This window comes from Triticum aestivum, chromosome 2A (genome assembly GCF_018294505.1).
Source record: "Triticum aestivum cultivar Chinese Spring chromosome 2A, IWGSC CS RefSeq v2.1, whole genome shotgun sequence".
NCBI classification, from domain to species: domain Eukaryota; kingdom Viridiplantae; phylum Streptophyta; class Magnoliopsida; order Poales; family Poaceae; genus Triticum; species Triticum aestivum.
In genome coordinates this window covers 399,100,357-399,111,792 of record NC_057797.1, presented here as the reverse complement: position 1 = coordinate 399,111,792, position 11,436 = coordinate 399,100,357, and the positions used below count along the sequence as shown (strand labels likewise).

The 11,436-nt window shown below is 43.1% G+C and overlaps 1 long non-coding RNA gene across 1 annotated transcript; it reads right to left on the bottom strand.

Moving 5' to 3' along the window:
* Nucleotides 1–8,559: 8,559 nt before the first annotated feature.
* Nucleotides 8,560–10,091, bottom strand: LOC123185310 (uncharacterized). Its single transcript, XR_006493317.1, has 3 exons — nucleotides 9,956–10,091; nucleotides 9,034–9,133; nucleotides 8,560–8,873 (listed from the first exon to the last, which is right to left on the bottom strand). It is a non-coding gene; the product is annotated as an uncharacterized lncRNA (long non-coding RNA).
* Nucleotides 10,092–11,436: the final 1,345 nt, after the last annotated feature.

Below are 11,436 nucleotides of genomic sequence, written 5' to 3'. Positions count from 1 at the left end.
TAGGTGGGTTATTCTCACGATAAGTGCACTTCGCTCATCATCCACGAGAAAATGGCTGGTAACTGGGATGCCTAGTCCTATGATCAAAAGATCAAAATCAAATCAAAATAATTACAAACAAAACTCCCCCAGGAATGTTGATAGTTGGACGGCACCCATTGTTTCGGACAAGCTATGGAGTGTGATTGTTGGTGGAGGGGGAGTAAAATCTTTACCATTTTGTTTGGGAACCGCCTATAATGTGTGTAGCATGGAAGATATTGGGAACTCTTGGTTGTTATGTTAACAACTAGATCATGATGGCGCGCGTTGCCGCGCCCGTCAATTTTGTCGATAAAATGATATGAATTTACAAAATACACTAAGGTATGTGACATGAGCATTTTGTGCATCAAAAAATCATCATTCTAAATAAAAGTCATATAAAATATGAGGAAGATGGGTGGAGCTTGCGGCTTAATTTGACTCAACACGGGGAGAAGATGGCTCCCCACCCCCACCCCGGCGATCTCCACCCCTCTCCGACGATCTCCTCCTCTAGCAACTAAATCCTACTTCCCTTCCAGTGGATCTCTTCGGCGCTTGGAGATCTACACGTTCATACCCATCTCTAATGGGTTCCGTGGAGGGTTCCACCCTTGGCTTGGATTTCTCCAAGGGTTTGGTTTTTGCGGAGAAGGTTTTTCAATCTACGGGCTTTACGGTGCACCCCATGGAGGACTCTGACATCTTCACCATGGTGGTTTCGTTTGGACGCCACAATTTTCGTTTGAACAAAGATTCTGTGGCTGTGGCTCTGGAAGCAGCTATTGGTGGTTCGGGCATTGATTTCATGGTCTTTCTGATAAAGGATAAGGTATTTGGATTCCAAGTTTCTTGCAAGGTCATTCCCATGATTATTCTCCGCCTTCGGTCTTTTTCTTGCGATCAGTTCAAATGTTACTTTCATCTGTGGAGTAACGGTGGTCCTAATTGGAGTCGTGAGTTCAAGATATGGAATCTGGAGTGTGATGCTGAGTGGATCCTAGTGAGTCCTTCAAAAAGACGTGCGGCACTTGGAGTTCTAGCCTTGCGTTCTAAGCCATCTAAGTCTTCTCTCAAATCTGCTCATTCAACTGGCAAGAAGCTTTCATTTGCAGTTTTTCAAAACTATGGTGCTTGTCAGGACTATCGTTATCCAGCTTCAGAAAGTTGCATTCGTGTTCATGAAGAGGCGGGTTACTCTTTTTCTTCTCATGAACGAGTTATTATTCGTCCAACATTACCGGCGACTCTCCGGTGGACGTCGGCGAGGCCGTCTATTTCGTTTGCTACGGTGGAGGATCTTACGCCATCTACTGATCGCACGCCACCAATCTCGGGCGGGATTTCTGTTCCTCCAAACGTGGACGTGCATGACCATGTTGGGCCAGCCTCGAGGGCTCCAGTGGGCCTTGATCAACCCTCATCTTCCTCTGAGTTGGGCCGGCTTTCGCCGGGCCTCTCTGGGGAGCAGTTTGATATCCCCTCGTCTCAACAAGCCAGGGAAGATTTTGATAATTTAATTTCGGATATGGTCGATGAAATCTCTACGTGTTAGAAGTGCCTTGAGAAGGGACATTTTGCCTCTGCATGCACATCTAAGCTTTGGTGTATCTCCTGCCTCCGGTCTGGTCACGTCAAACGGGATTGCAACAAGTTTGCTAGAATCTTGGGACTCGTTTGGCAAGCAAAACCCGTTAACGATCCATCTTCCGAGGCGCGCTGCGGGAATATCTCTGACAAATATTTTACCAAACTTGGACCTCCCCTGCACTTCTGCATTTACGCTGCCGCCCAGTTCCATCAGCCCCGGCCCCAAGACACCTTCGGTCTCGCCGCCTGCAACCCCTCCTCCACCTCTGCACTCGCCGTCCTTGGAGGCGGAGCTCCCAGCTCCGATGGCCAACTTCCACCTGGATCCCCTGCTGTACGTGCCTGCTGGTCATCATATCGTCGATGGTGGTGAAGACCGTCTGCCGCGAACCTTCGTGACGCCACATATCCCAATTGTGCGCCGTCATGAGGAGTTCATGCTTGCGGAGGTAATGCCTATTCCTCAGCCAGATGAGATGGGTGCTGTTAGAGAGGAAGTAGTGCAGTGGTGTTGAAAGGTCATGGTGTTCTTGTTCGGTCAGCTCAGCCTTGGATCCGTTCTGTTGGGTTGTTTGAGCTTCGAGATGCTGCCGTCAGATTTTCTCTGCTGCAACTTCCGCCTCAGCCGCTGGGTAATGATCGATTTGTGCGATTCATGAAGCACGATAAGGGTGAAACTTTTCGTGGAGTTCAGGGTTTTCGTCAGGGACTTCTTATGTTTCTTGGGATTCCATTGGACCTTCGCAACACTGAATGCATTAGGGCAGCCGTGAATACTTTTGGTAAGTTTCATCACTGGGTCAGTGAGGATCCATATATGGTTCACTCTTTGGTTTTTGCCTCATTCCCAGAAGATATCCTTGTGCCACGCGATGTGGTTTTCATGGATTATGCGGCCTATGGTGGTGCTCGGGTTTCTTGGACTGCGCCTCTATACATTTTGGGAGCGAATTTTGCAGAGCAGATGCCCCAAGACGAAGATTGGATGCCACTCAATGGAAATCTGCATCCTGTTCCGGGTGTTCCTTTACCCGAGCTGCCTCCGTTCAATCTACCTGCCTACCCAGCCTTGGGGTGGAATGTTGTCCCTCCGTCGTAGCCTGTTATTAATGAGGTGGCTGCAGACAATTGGGGTAATTGGGATGATGATGTTGAGCCTGAACCCGTTCAGGACCAAGAATCAATGGTGGTGGATGTCTCCGCTCAGCCAAGCTCTACTGCTGACCTGGTTCCACCTGTCATAGTGGTGGAGGATGATCTGTCTGACGCTCCGGTGTTGCCTTTGATCAATGAAAATGCAGCTGACAATTGGGAAATTGTTGTTTATCAGCCTCCTGCTGTCAGGGACGAAATTGTTCTGCCTGCGATTCCTTTTGGGCCTCCTTTGCCCCCGGAGATGATTTGGAGGAGATCCTTTGAGAGCCTTCTGCAAGCTCCTGTGGTTTACTCTGTTCCCAGGCCAGTGCTATTGCAACCTCTGTCGCCGGTTGTTCTGTCCAAGAGAAGCTGGGAGTTGGCTTTCAGCGATTCAGACCTGCCACGCCTTACCTGGAGAGATGAGGAGCCAGCTAGGCCTGTTGCCAGGGCGCTTTTTGTTGATCCTATTGATGTGCAACCTGTGCAGGTTCCTCCTCCTGCTGCGGTTAAAGCTCGCAGGCCACGGAAGACTTTGGCGCCAACTCCAATTGTTGACACTGAAGTTTGTCGCTGCACCAGAAGCTCGGCTCAGCGGGATGGATTCAAGCCCACATTTCAGGAGCTCACACTGCAGCCCAAGAGGAAGAAGCCCAAGGCCAAGCCTTTCACGGCCCAGATGCATGAAGAGCCTGCTTCTAATGTTCCTCCTGCAACCCCTGTCAGTCGACTTCAGGAAGTTGGGCGTGAGCTTGAAATTTATGCTGGGCTACTATCTGTGGATGCACTTATGGTGGATCCACCTGCTGTTGCTTCGACCAAACGTGATGATTAGAGTGTCCATGGGCTCCGGGGTTTCGCAAGCCCTTAATTTTGCTTTATCTTTATTTTTAGGCAGTTGTGTTCTTCAGGAACCTTGGTGTGTGTTATTGTTGGGTCCGATTGGACTATGCTCTTTTGGACATGTGGTATTGTGTGCCATGTGGTTTCTGGCCTCTGTTTATGTTTTAATGAGTAATATCTGTAGGAACTGGAATGTTCTTTGTTGGAATGTTAGAGGTCTGAATTCTGAAGCTAGGTAGAGAGCTATTAGGCAGAAAATTGAGGAAAGCCAATGTTCTATAGCCTGTCTGCAGGAAACAAAATGCACTTCTTTTGACTCTAGGTCAATCAAATCTTTCTACCCTAAAAGATTTGATTCTTTTGTCTGCTCCCCTTCAATTGGAGCTTCTGGGGGAATTATTGTTGTCTGGAATTCAGCTGTTTTTAGTGGCACTGTAGTTGAAGTGCAGCAATTTGCTGTGGTTGTTCAGTTTACTTCCAGGCAGAATAATGAGTCTTGGACTCTAGTTGCTGTTTATGGCCCTTGTCAGGGTGAAGCCAGGGACAACTTTGTTAATTGGCTATACAATCTGGTTATTCCTATCAATGAACACTGGTTGCTGCTTGGAGATTTTAATTTTCTTCGGTCAGTGGATAACAGAAACTTACCTGGGGGGGACATTAATGACATGTTCATTTTCAATGAGATTATTGGTCACCTGGGCCTCCTTGAACTTCCAATTAAAGGCAGATCCTACACATGGTCCAATATGCAGGATATCCCACTTCTTGAGCAGCTGGATTGATTCTTTACTTCTGTGGATTGGATTACTGATTACCCCATGACTGAAGTTCTGCCTTTGGCTAGGACTGCATCGGATCATGTGCCCTGTTTAGTCTCCATCAAAACATCTATTCCAAAATCAAATCTCTTTAGGTTTGAAAACTATTGGCTTTAACTTGAGGGTTTCATGGATTGTGTTGAATCTTCCTGGAAGCAGCCCTCTCAGAAAATGCACATAACTGCTAAAATTGTAGACAAATTTAAATGTTTGAGAATGTGCCTTAAGAGGTGGCAAATGAGTGTTTCTAAATTGAGATTGTTGATCAGCAAATGCAATCATGTCATCTTCCTTCTGGATGAGTTAGAGGAGTGGAGGCCTCTTTTTATTCAAGAGAGTAACTTCAGAAGAATTGTCAAAGCTCATTTGGAAAAGCTGCTGCATTTACAGTTTCTGTACTGGAAGAAGAGGTGCTCCATCAGGTACTTTAAGGTGGGGGGGAGAAAACACCAAATTCTTCCATGCTATGGCTACTGAGAGGCATAGGAGGAACTCTATTGCTAGTCTTAGACTACCTGATGGATATGTAGTCTCTGACCACTCCCAAATGGCTGGAATTATCTGGAGTTGTTTTAAGAATAGAATGGGCACCTCTAGAGGGATTGTGATGGGTTTTGATTTGCCTTCACTCATTTCTCCTGTGTCAGGCCTTGAGGTGCTCACTAGGCCTTTTGAAAAGGAGGAAATGGACAATGTGGTCAAGCATATGCCTGTGGATAAAGCACCTGGTCCTGATGGTTTCAATGGCCTGTTTTTTAAGAAATGCTGGCACCTAATTACTGGGGATTTTTATGAGCTGGCTCAGGCTTTTTATGAAGGAACTGCTGTTTTGGAAAATATCAACAGCTCTTTTATTACTCTGGTACCCAAAAAACTTTCTCCTGAGGAAGTAGGGGACTATAGGCCTATCTCCCTCACCAGTATGGGGCTCAAATTTCTGTCCAAAATGGCTGCAAATAGATTTCAAGAAATGATTATGCAGTGCATCCATAAGAACCAATATGGCTTTATTAAGACCAGAACAATCCAGGATTGTTTGGGTTGGACATTTGAGTACTTACACCAATGCCACCAGTCCAAGAGACCTATAGTGATCCTCAAATTGGATTTTGAAAAGGCTTTTGACTCTATTGAGCATGAAGCTATCTTTCAAATACTCAGATGTAAGGGTTTTAATGAGAAGTGGATTTCTTGGATGAAGCAACTCCTTGCCACTGGTACTTCTTCTGTTTTGCTCAATGGAGTCCCTGGGAGGAAGTTTGTTTGTAAGAAAGGAGTGAGATAGGGAGACCCTGTATCTCCCCTTCTTTTTGTTATAGCTGCTGACTTGCTACAAACAGTGATTAATGATATGTTCAGGAAAGGAATTCTGCATTTACCTATACCCTGCCATGATTCAGACTACCCTGTGATCCAGTATGCTGATGATACTTTGATCATCCTCCCCGCAGATAGAGTTCAACTTCTGGCTCTGAAGAATATGTTAAAGGTGTTCTCTCAGTCCACTGGTCTGGATGTCAACTACCATAAGTCCTTCATTATCCCAATCAATGTTGACTCTGCTATAATGGAGGATCTGGCCTCTGCTTTTGGTTGCCAAATTGGAAAAATGCCATTTACATATCTGGGATTGCCTGTGGGGACCACAAGACCCAAAATGGTAGACTTCATGCCACTGGTTGACTGTATGGAGAGAAGAATGACTGCCAGTTCTTCTTTCCTTAACCAAGGAGAAAGGCTGCAGTTCCTTAACTCTGCTCTTTCCTCATTGCCAATATTTTTTATGGGTAGTCTTGCACTCCCAGCTGGTATTCTAAAGCAGTTGGAAAGAATCCAAAGGCAGTGCTTGTGGAGAAAGCATAGGGATGAGCCAGCTCCATCTCTTGCTGCTTGGGAGCTCATATGTAGGCCAAAGAACAGAGGAGGTCTTGGTATTCTAAATCTGGGGGTTCAGAATGTGGCTCTTCTTCTCAAGCATGCCAGTAACTTCCTAAACAAGCAAGATATTCCTTGGGTTTCCCTAGTTTGGGATTGCTATTATTTTGAAAGTATGCCCCAAGGAACTAAGGATTGTGGCTCTTTTTGGTGGAGGGATATTTGCAAAGTCATGCAGCATTTTAGAGACTGCTCCTGGGTGTAGATCAATGAAGGGGACACTGCTCTCTTTTGGTCTGATAATTGGAACCTTGGCTCTGAAACTTCTAGCTTGCAGACAAGATTCTCAAGGCTTTTCTCTTTTGCCAAGGACCCCTGGATATCTGTTAAGGAAATCTTCAATACCCAGGATATGCACCATCTCTTCAACCTTCCTTTATCTGCTCAGGCTTTTGATGAGTTAAACCTGATAAAGGATCTGATGGATTCTCACAGTAGGGATCCCAACTCGAAGGATCTTTGGTTCTGGCAGGGCTCTTCCAAGTCTTTCAAGCCCAATATGTTTTACTCCCACACCTTTCAGTCTGAGACCTTTAATCCTTTGCTATGTTGGATTTGGAAATCCTCCTGTACTTAGAAGATCAAGGTCTTTGCTTGGATGCTTATTATGGACAGGTTGAACACCCAGGATATGGTGGAGAGAAGGCACTGACATATGGAAGATGGAGTCCACTGTAGGATGTGCCCTCTGCAGGCAAGAGAAACCAGGGATCACTTATTCTTCAACTGTAATTTCAGTATAAGGGTCTGGAACTATCTGCAGATTGATTGGTCTGCTGGCACATCCATGATTGACCTGGTTACATAGGCAAGGAGAAGCTTTGATAGGCCTTTCTTCTCTGAAGTGGTGTTCATTGCTTGCTGGAATATTTGGATCATCAGGAATGCCAAAGTTTTCAGAAATGAGAGGGCTACTTTTAGTAAATGGAGATTTGCTTTTAGGCATGATATTAGCCTCATGCAACACAGAATCAAATCTGCTTACAAGGATGACCTACTTAAATGGATCTCTTTCCTCCCCCCCTAAGCTAGGCTAGTAAGGCTCTCTTTCTTCTTTGTACTCTGGTTACTCCTTGTAATCAACTTGTTGTATCTGTCCTTTAAATCAATAAAGTTTTGATATGCTGTGGGGGTTTTGCCCCAAAGTTCCCAGTCAAAAAAAATATGAGGAAGATGTTGTGATTGCATTGACGAAAACATACTCTTATCTGCTAAATGATGACCATAGAGAAAGGAGACGATCGACCAACTCTGGATTGGTTTTGGACATTGGACTCTCACAGAGTCACGGTAAAACACTCTATCTCACAGTAATGTGAATTCATGTCCACAAAGTGCAGCAACTTGCTATTCAGCATATGTTTCAAGCTACCACAAAAAATTTCAAGTTAAATGGAAAGATACGACCGTAGTACTTCATGATACGTTCCAATTTTATACTAAGCCAATATTAAATCTGGTCAGCAGCTGGAGCGGATGGATATTGAGAAAGTTATCAACGAGTCTTTCCTCTATAAACTAACAAATGACCATTACATCTAACGGGTAGAAAATAATATATTTATGCATACAAAAATATTAAACATTTTTTCATAGATAAACTACATACAAAATTTGCAAAAACGCAAACTTCAAAGATCAGTCTAATATCTGAATATAAACAGAGAAAGTATTTTTTTCCTTTTGTTTTTGAAGAGCTTATTCTTTGATCTTCCATTAAGGTAATAACATTTCTACATGATACTGGGCAGTGGCATAAGACAAAATACATTAATGATGACAACATATGTTTTCTTAATTAAAAAAACATTCAAACAGAGCTCTGAGTTGTCTTGCGCCGGAATACACAGATAGCGCATCAGTACCTTTGCAAGGTAATCCATGTAGTAGTAAGCATATCTGAACCTGTATGTTGGAGAGCATCATTCTGCACTAAGAAATTTACTTGAGAGCGACTTTCGCCATACATAATGATCGTCGAGGTCCATATCAACCTCCCTCTCATAAGTAGATAAAAATCAAGATTGCATAGATTTATTCTTTTTGAAGGCATGGCAAAAGTTGCAAATAAATGAAATCTTTAATCATCTGGAGAAATCTAGCAAGTGCAATATTATGAATTACTCCCTCTGTAATGAAATATAAGAGCGTTTACATCACTAAAGATCACTACTTTAGTGATGTAAACACTCTTATATTTCTTTACGGAGGGAGTATTATCTAAATCACCATTAGCTGAATATTCTTGTCAACTGTACATATCATGGAACTAAATCTAATGGAGACTTTTAGCAAAGACACATTGTTTCAGGTTTGCAGTCATATACAGAATCATAACGATCAGCAGATACAATTGAAAAGAGATAACAAAATAATTATCCGGTGCCGGGCAAGGCGATGGACAGTCTCCTGGTATGCACCATGTCCACGAACACGTGAGGGCTACTGCTATGTGGATGATCTGTTTTTGTCGGGTGCAAATGGACGTTGCTCAATAAATGTTTTGTAACATAGCCTCTTGATCATCTACATAGCCAAAAATGCATCTCAGTTGACAAAGCACAAGCATGTGCAGCTTCTCTGCATTTGAGGGGGGCAATATTGTAGCTAGGAAACAATAAAAAATACAAAGAAATGGAATGTATATTATAGTTCTACTAATTAAATAACAAAGAGGTGTGCTAACCTGGTATGGTTGCGAACAGGTCAGGTAATTAGGGACACAAAAAATGGAGAAGTTCATACCCACATTTTTTCAGAGCATCAAGGCCCGTGTCTGATATATCCTGAGCACCATAGTGTACAGATAAATCAACATAATAGTTAGTAAACCAATATTGTGGGATCAGGGAAACAACACACACCTTTGTCCTGTTGAGCTGATCGAACAGACATATTCAGGAAAATGAATAAAGAAAGAAAGAAAATTAACTTGGATGTCGTATATATTTAGCTTTCTGTGGCATTTGACTATTACCATTACCAAGAGTTCTTCATGTAAAAGCACCGCCATTTGTAGTCAAGCATGCTAGTGAACTCCACATTAATGGAAGAGTTTATCCTTCTATTAACGTGAACTCCAAAATCTAGATAAACAGTACTACCTCTATAAAGAAATATAAGAGCGTACCAAACAAATTCCTTTACGGAGGGAGTACCGAACAAATTTCATTAAATATTGTAACCCAACTCTAAAAATTTGATTTGTGTGCTCACCTAGAACTTTTTATATATGCATTATCACACCACCAGTCTGTTATAACAGTTTGTTATACCAATATCCAATAAGCGGCCTGTTATATATGCAAGTGGCCGGCAAGTATTCACCACAGCAAAACATTATCTCTGACTTTTAATCACTTTACTTGATGGAATAGTTCAGGTTGAATACACATATAAATGCAAGCATCTACAGTTACAGAACATACAACAACGGTGCAGATTCTGCTGCAACCTCCTGATATATTCCTTTATAGTTTCTCTGACATAGTAGTAAACAAATTCATTAGCAATTGAACTTACGAAGTGTCAGATGAGCAATCAAACAGAGAACAGCGTAATAACCAAATATGCAGTCGGGAATAGTGTAATAACCAAATATGCAGTACCATCAAACCACACAGGGAGATGATGCGGCCACAAGGAAGAGCAGAGTAGATCGGCAGATCGGCGGGACGGCTGTCCAGTCAGAGAGACGAGACACGAAAGGTCAAGAGAGGAGAGAGAATATGGAAGGGATCTGCGGTTGTACTGGCGCTGCGGATCCAATCGTTGCGGGTGCTACATGGGCTTTCAGCCGTAGGAAGGCCCAGTTAACCAGAATAGGCACCCTCAGGACAGCTAGGCCCACTTAGCGATTAATTACGGGATGAGACAGCAATCAGATGGCTGAAAATTATTGGAATATGAGATCTGACGGCCAAAATTGCTGAGGGAGTGAGAGGGTGCGGATTTGGTTCGGTCTTACTGTCCTTAATGAAAGCATACCTCTCAAAATTATTTTCATCTCTGTTTTAAAGCTTCGAGCTCTGGCACCTCTGCAAATCCCTGCTTCCCTCTGCGAATGGCCTATCTTTTACTTTTATGCAAGAGTCAGTAGTATTCCTTCTCATTCCAACCTACTCTTTAGTTGGCAAGCATCATATGATGGAAGATCCAAGCATATATGGCCATTGAAATATATTTGATCATGAGTTATTATTGTTGACAATTATCTATATGATAAGTGAGTTGGGAGGCGAAACACTAAGCCCTATCTTTCTCTGTGTTCGATGGATGCTATTTGTTCTAAGAATATGCTTTGAGTGGTAGCAATCATGGAAGACTATATGATAGTTGAGTATGTGGGATTTGCTAAAACAAAGCTCTGACATAGACCCTTCCTGAAAATAAGATGAATTGCAATTGTTTGATGACTGAGAATGAAGTTTGCTAGTTTTCAAGAAAGTTTATGGTCTATGCTTTAACATGTGAATAGCTTGTTATTTATAAGTTTTATGAATTGAGCTACTGTTATGATATATAATGATGCTAGAAAAGGTGATTGAAATTATCATTGATCAAACTTGTGCACCTGCTAGCATTCACACTTCATAAATTCTTTCTTTTATCATTTACCAACTCGAGGACGAGCAGGAATTATGCTTGGGGATGCTGATACATCTCCAACGTATCTATAATTTATGAAGCATTCATGATATTATATTATCTGTTTTGGATGTTTATTGGCTTTACTAAGCACTTTTATATTGTTTTTGGGACTAACCTATTAATCAGAGGTCCAACCCAAATTGCTATTTTCTTGCCTATTTCAGTGTTTCGAAGAAAAGGAATATCAAACGGAGTCCAAACGGAATGAAACCTTCGGGAGCATGATTTTTGGAACGAACATGATCCAGGAGACATGGAGCTGAAGTCAGGGAAGCTTCGAGGAGGCCACGAGGCAGGGGGTGCGCCCTCCACCCTCGTGGGCCCCTCGTGGCTCCCCTGACCGACTTCTTTTGCCTATATATCTCCATATACCCTAAAAACATCGAAGACAACAATAGATCTGGAGTTCCACCGCCGCAAGCCTCTGTAGCCACCAAAA